General features: G+C 35.6%; 2 non-coding genes across 2 annotated transcripts; one reads left to right on the top strand and one right to left on the bottom strand.

Moving 5' to 3' along the window:
* Positions 1-295: 295 nt before the first annotated feature.
* SS50377_t20159 lies at positions 296-368 on the bottom strand. The gene has a single exon. It is a non-coding gene; the product is annotated as a tRNA-Met (tRNA).
* Positions 369-644: 276 nt separating this feature from the next.
* SS50377_t20158 lies at positions 645-717 on the top strand. The gene has a single exon. It is a non-coding gene; the product is annotated as a tRNA-Met (tRNA).
* The last annotated feature ends 6013 nt before the right edge of the window (positions 718-6730 follow it).

A 6730-nucleotide genomic window follows, 5' to 3' on the forward strand; every position in this document is an offset into this window, starting at 1 on the left:
GGTACTACGTAAATAAGTATTGATATCCAAATTTGATATTTTTAATAAATATCGACGATTTTTAAGGAGTATCAAAGTGATATAACTATTTAATTTACAATTAAAAGTAACAAACTAAGTTTGGCTTCGAAAATATAATTTTGCTATAACTGATAAAGAAAACTTCGATTTAATTTTAAAAACACCTATCTGACTTATGGTATAAATTACTTTTAGTAAACATCTAAAATCTTATATTTCCTCTATTTAGCATTTTATTTTGAGTTGATATATAATTTAATATAATTTATAAAATAGGCCTCGAGTGGATTCGAACCACCAACTTTCAGGTTATGAGCCTGACGCCATAACCGTTAGGCTACGAGGCCATAGTAAGGCAAAATATAATATAAGATATACTTATATATGCCATCATAAAAGTGCAAATAGTTGCAGCAATTTTACTTTATTACAAATCATATAATCTCAGTTTCGAAATAGATACATAGATAAAAATTTAAATGAATTTATAAGTAGTTTTTATTTTTTTATATAATACTGTAATCAATATCAAGTTTTATTTACGTGTATAAAATTGCTGCAACTATTTGCACTTTTATGATGGCATATATAAGTATATCTTATATTATATTTTGCCTTACTATGGCCTCGTAGCCTAACGGTTATGGCGTCAGGCTCATAACCTGAAAGTTGGTGGTTCGAATCCACTCGAGGCCTATTTTATAAATTATATTAAATTATATATCAACTCAAAATAAAATGCTAAATAGAGGAAATATAAGATTTTAGATGTTTACTAAAAGTAATTTATACCATAAGTCAGATAGGTGTTTTTAAAATTAAATCGAAGTTTTCTTTATCAGTTATAGCAAAATTATATTTTCGAAGCCAAACTTAGTTTGTTACTTTTAATTGTAAATTAAATAGTTATATCACTTTGATACTCCTTAAAAATCGTCGATATTTATTAAAAATATCAAATTTGGATATCAATACTTATTTACGTAGTACCTGGTTCACTATATTGATAAGTATACAAAATTACCAACCAGTTGTAAATTACACTCATATTTTTAGATGGTATATGGAGTAAGCTGTCTAGCACGATTTTGTAACCACACAATAATATATGAGAGGGCATCGATATTATACTGTTAATTATGTTCTATAATTGATTATATAAATTGGTTTGTAACGTAGATTATACGGCAATCAAAGTTGCTGTAGTCGTTACTAATATTCAATATCGCGAATACTACATGTTATACTCACGTTAATGTAGTGCATCTTCTATTAAGCAGCAAAGCCTAGACATTGGTACTACTGTTGTGGATCCACCTTCGTGAGAATTTATAAATTTAATCTATGGAATTAATTACATGATCACACATCATAATTGGTGATTAAGATGCAGGAAGATTTTATTTATGTATTTGTATTTCTTAAGAAGTGTTGTAACACATGAAGTAAAGGTAATGGTTGACCAGTGGCATTCACATGTATGCTGTTCGTGGTTATCTACAGATAATCCACTCATCACCATCAGGAAATGTACACAATTTATAATCTGAGTATGTTCAGTAATTAAACTAGGGCAGAAGCATCAGCAATGATGGTGGTATTATTATCCAAGGAAATTATTAGAAGGAACCATTGTGCGCACACTTATAATTATAATAGGATATGCTCCTATCATGACGAACCATAATGACCCTCTTACTTATATAGATAGTATTCTATTGTAGAATTTGGAGAAGACCTATAGGTAGGTCGTAAACTCCATATCCTAACCATGCCAGTGATGTAATAATTTTATAGAGCTATAAAAACATTCTATGATTTGATTTAACCTCAAAAATAATTACCACCACGTGTATCAAGTTTTAAATCATTGAGCGGTTCTATAGATGGATTTGATGTTGATGGGTACATATCCGTAGTATTATTATCTTTCTTAATTGGTACTATCTAAATGATAGAATAAATGGTAAGTAGCTGATGTGAAACCTTGGGAGTTAATAGTTATGATGCATCACAAGAATGCTCTTAATACAAAATCTGCAGGAGGATATATACTAGTGTAGGGTGACTAGAGTAGGATACCTAGTATTATTTTTTGGTATATACTTTACATTCACAACATTTTGATCAAATTTATGCATTTTTACTAGATTGATGCAATCTTTCGACACGAATTAAGAGTATGTGAGAATATCCAAATTCTAAAATCCAGAAACCAAATTAATATAAGACTAGAAAGATAGTGCAAACGTAGAATATTACTATTTCAACTAAATTAGAAAGTTTAATATAACGATATCACCATTAAGGCCAATGTTATTATTTCTATGATTAGGCTATGCATTTTAGTCTTAATGTGAAGATCTGATTATATATACGCTTATAGTGTTCACATATTAATTATTATATTAAGTAGTGCATTTTTAGATGGGTCCTTTATCTTTAAGTTAAATATCAATAATTTTATATCTTTAACTTTGTGACCAACCAGTAAATGCTCAAAGTAAATACAATTCAAACCTAAGATAAATATTCAAATTATTCATTACTCTAAATGGTCACATATTGAGTGACTGTTAAAATAACTAAACAATGAAACTAATTGATTATCAGTGTGGTATAATTCAATTATAACAATTTTGGTTAACATAAATCGGGTTGTCAAAGTTTTATATAATTCTGAATGTTATATGATTATTTTAAAATTTAGTGTTATAATACCTTAAAATAGAATTTACAAATTATGGGCTCAGTAGAACAATTTATATTGATGCAGGGGTAGTAATACATTCTGGGCATATCACTATGACTTTATTATCTTCAGTTAAAGTATTGAGTAGTAAGACCCATGACACAAAGCATACATAAGGAATTGAATTCCACTAAGATTAGAAATTTTATGATTCGTGTTGAAAACTGTAAAATAACTAACTTTTTGAAAACCATTAATAACAAAGTTTATGGGATATGAATGGCGACTATCTACTATATTAAGAATTGCAGTAAATACAATAGTATTAACACTGAATTTGTAGTATGTTAAGCTGGATACACATACTAGTTTGGTAAGTGCAACAAAAATATATGTGGCATGCTAAGGAGCAAATTAAATTTTGCTTTTAGATTCTATTGTAACTCTAGTTCGGGATATAGCAACCTATGCATACTATATCATGGTAAATAAATATGTAATTGTGGAAATGCAGAACATTGCTTGATGTGAGGTATTAAAATTAATGTTTGTATCACGAGCTAAAAAGGTTTTCATTTAGAAAAAGACGTATGTTTCCGCGACTTGAACAACTGCGATGATAACTATGACTCCAGCCATTGTTTGACGGGATTTTATTGTTAAAAATAATGCAGAGACTCATGTGATCCGTGTAAAAATATTACTTCTAATTGTGCTTACAAATGTGGAGACAAAATGATTTAGAACTATACGAAATGTTTAGGCAGTAAATATGTATAGTGCAAGCAAGGTTTCTATCATATCAATAATATAGATACTCCAAACACATGCATCGCGGGGGCCGGCTCAGGGTAGTGTGCAGTAGGAAACTACTGCCCGTCCGTGCCTAGCTAGATCCTGGTCCTATGCTAAGTTTGTACTGAGAGCTCACCTATTGCGTGCAATTGCGGGGCTACGGAGAATTCTACGATATGCAATTAAGCAGGTAGCGGCTGCTAGCTGTACCTACTGGGGTTCAGTTTGGTTGAGGAACGTACCTTAAGACATAAATTGTGTGATTTCGAAAGCTCGAGCATATAGTGTAGTTCTGGTTATTTCTACAGCGGTGCATTTTAGATTCTTGTAAGGTTTTCGAAAATATCTAAATCGAGACACTGTGCAACTGCAATGGAAACTTACTATAATTTTACAAAAAGTGCTCGAATAACATTTACGGTGACTGTATTTAATGGTATACGCTGGTTATGGGAACATGCATATTAAACTTGTGCAACTAAACTCGTTCGAATGAAACATGTCTCAATGTATATATTTGCGCCTCGGGAATCAAACCTAACGATTTGTGTCAAAAGTCCACTGATTCATAAACAGTCTCCTACAATTTCGGTACCACTACTAACTGCACCACGTACGGATGATCTCCAAATACATCGAGAACATGTTTGTTAGGTCTTGAAATTATTCCATTGACTCAGTTTTGCTGCTAAAACCAGACCAGTTCCAACATCTGATACAAAATATTTACCTCTAGGAGATGCTATAGCAACTAATTCTGCTACAACCAGTAAGATAACAAATAAACTCCTTGTTCTAACCTCCCGGATGGGAACTCGTGCAGGTGACTAGACAACATACGACCTAACTGTCGCTACTACACAGAGAGCTAGTACCTTACCCGTGTCCCAGGTTTCTCTGCAATTTAAGACAACTGCCATATCAATCGCTGCAGAATCACATGTATGTCCGGGTTTTATGCCCCAACTGGTGGGTCGTCGCAAACGGCATGCAGACCTTGCTCTCTCGATAATCTCGAGGCATACAACTACAGGCCTGCACAGAATTGTTTGTCCTGCACACAGTAGAATATACAGTGCCAAACGTGTATCGGCGATTATATCCTACTCAACGTAGTCTGCCGGATTCAACCCAGCTGCAATGCGATACATCCATGTCCTACAGGGTAGTTTTGCAAGAGCGCCGTTTGCAAGCTCTTCATGAGTCAGCATGCTGGGTGCTAGTGCGAGTACGCCTCAAATTTATAGAATTGTCGCACTAAGGGCGAGTGTTTAAACTGTATACGCGGTGGCTACAAGATGCTTCCGGAAACTGTATTGTACCGGTCTACACGGTGCCGCCTAAACACGATCAGTACTGTGCGGGTCCAGATTCGCCGCAAGGCTGCTCCACGAACCCATTGGATATCGGCAATATGCAGCATCCGTGCAACTGGGGCATCTAAGCGAACGGGATGCCAGTTGTAAGTTGCGCAAACTGTATTATCGGGAAGGGCAAATACCAGCAGTGCATGACAGATTATACGCTCATTAGCAGAATTTGCGCCCATACCCTAGACGGCTATAAAGGAAACGACGATGAAGAAGGTGGTTCTAAGTGGTGCTCTGAGGGGCTAGGGAGCAGGCTGGGCAGACAGTACCAAGACTGTTCTCATTTAACGATTGCTATGGAGTGCAAATGTGCAGAATATACTATTTAGGAGCACTGCAACAAATACGCCGAAGGTGCTGCAAAATATGTGTCAAGGGCACTATATTAGAGAATAAATAGTGCAAACGTAGCTTTGCTAATTTGCCTGATTATAGCGTTAGCAAAATGTGTCAAAACAAGCGCCACATCCCTTGCATTGAGACTAACATCTACTATTGTGGAATAAGTGAAAATTGCTCCGCCTGTAGCAAACTCAATACGTGCAATGGGTGCCAGGATGGGTATATTTTGAACAAATTCGATTCATGCTCGGTTTGCACTGAGGGATATCATTATATAAGCATGGCACCAGTTCTTTACTAGGCGTATGAGTACCAGGACAAGGTTATACACGCCGTGGTTGGGGTCGGTATTACTGTTGCTATACTCATAATTACTATTATAGTATCATGCATTCTGTATCATTACATTAAGAAGCCCGAGAAGTATTCATTTTATCATAATATGCAAATTGGTTAACATCCAAAGTCATAAATACTAACAATTATAAGTATGCTTAACAAGTGTATGTGCTAGTAAATAATATTCACGCGCTTAAGCACAATTATATACCAATTGAACTTACAGACCCGAGAATTTCCTAAAACCCAAACTGACATCCAGGCTGACCGGTTTCGCGTAAAACTCCGCAGAAACCGGCAAAATATCACCGTTCTCTAGACTGCGTTTCCCACTCATATCTTATCTAGTGTAAGGGCGTTATTGCACTGCACAGTCTTCAGCTAAATGACTACTTTTGCAGCTTAAAATCACGAAATATGGCGGTTAATTTGTGCTTTAGCGCAAATATCGGCCCTGCGCAGATCAGGTGGTTTCTGCAAGGCACGCGCGGCAAATTATGAAATTCTGTGTGGTGCAGAGGTGGTTTAGCGCATTTGGTAGGTTAAATGTGTGTGATACTACAAACACTTTAAAGATCTGGGGTGCTGAGCGAATAACGAGCTGTGTGGGCTAGATAACTTTTGTGGAGGGGAGGCTATAGGAAGGGATAAAAGGAACGGAAAATGGAAGGAAGTCGGCTGCAGAAGATTGCAGGCTTAGGCGTTGCTGAGCTTTGCTTGATTCAGTTACTGCGTACAACTGCGTTGGTGGACAGGATTCGGGATCACTGACATCAGTTGTGACGGCTGCGATACCACGAAGCTTCCTTAGCTGATTACGCGTTACTGTGGATTAGAATGGCTTTGTATGGTACACTTATGAAGGTTATTACGATAATGGCGCAGGGATGCTATTCAGGCATCCAGAACTTCGTCGAGCTCAAAAGATTTGGAATGCAGTCATGCAATATTGATCGAAAGGTTCACTCCTTTACTGCTATTAATGAAGGTAGCTTTGATGGTTGTATTTACTGGCCTTATTTATTGTTGTGAAAATGTTGCACGAGGTTCTACAGTTCGGGCTGTTGTTTAGAATCATAAATATAAGCTACTTCGAAAAGGATTACCAGTTTAGAATGATGTTTCACCAAAATAGAAGGAGGTAATCTAATAAAAAGTATTCCATGATAAA

Source organism: Spironucleus salmonicida (genome assembly GCF_000497125.1).
Source record: "Spironucleus salmonicida strain ATCC 50377 chromosome Unknown tig00000004, whole genome shotgun sequence".
NCBI lineage: Eukaryota > Fornicata > Diplomonadida > Hexamitidae > Spironucleus > Spironucleus salmonicida.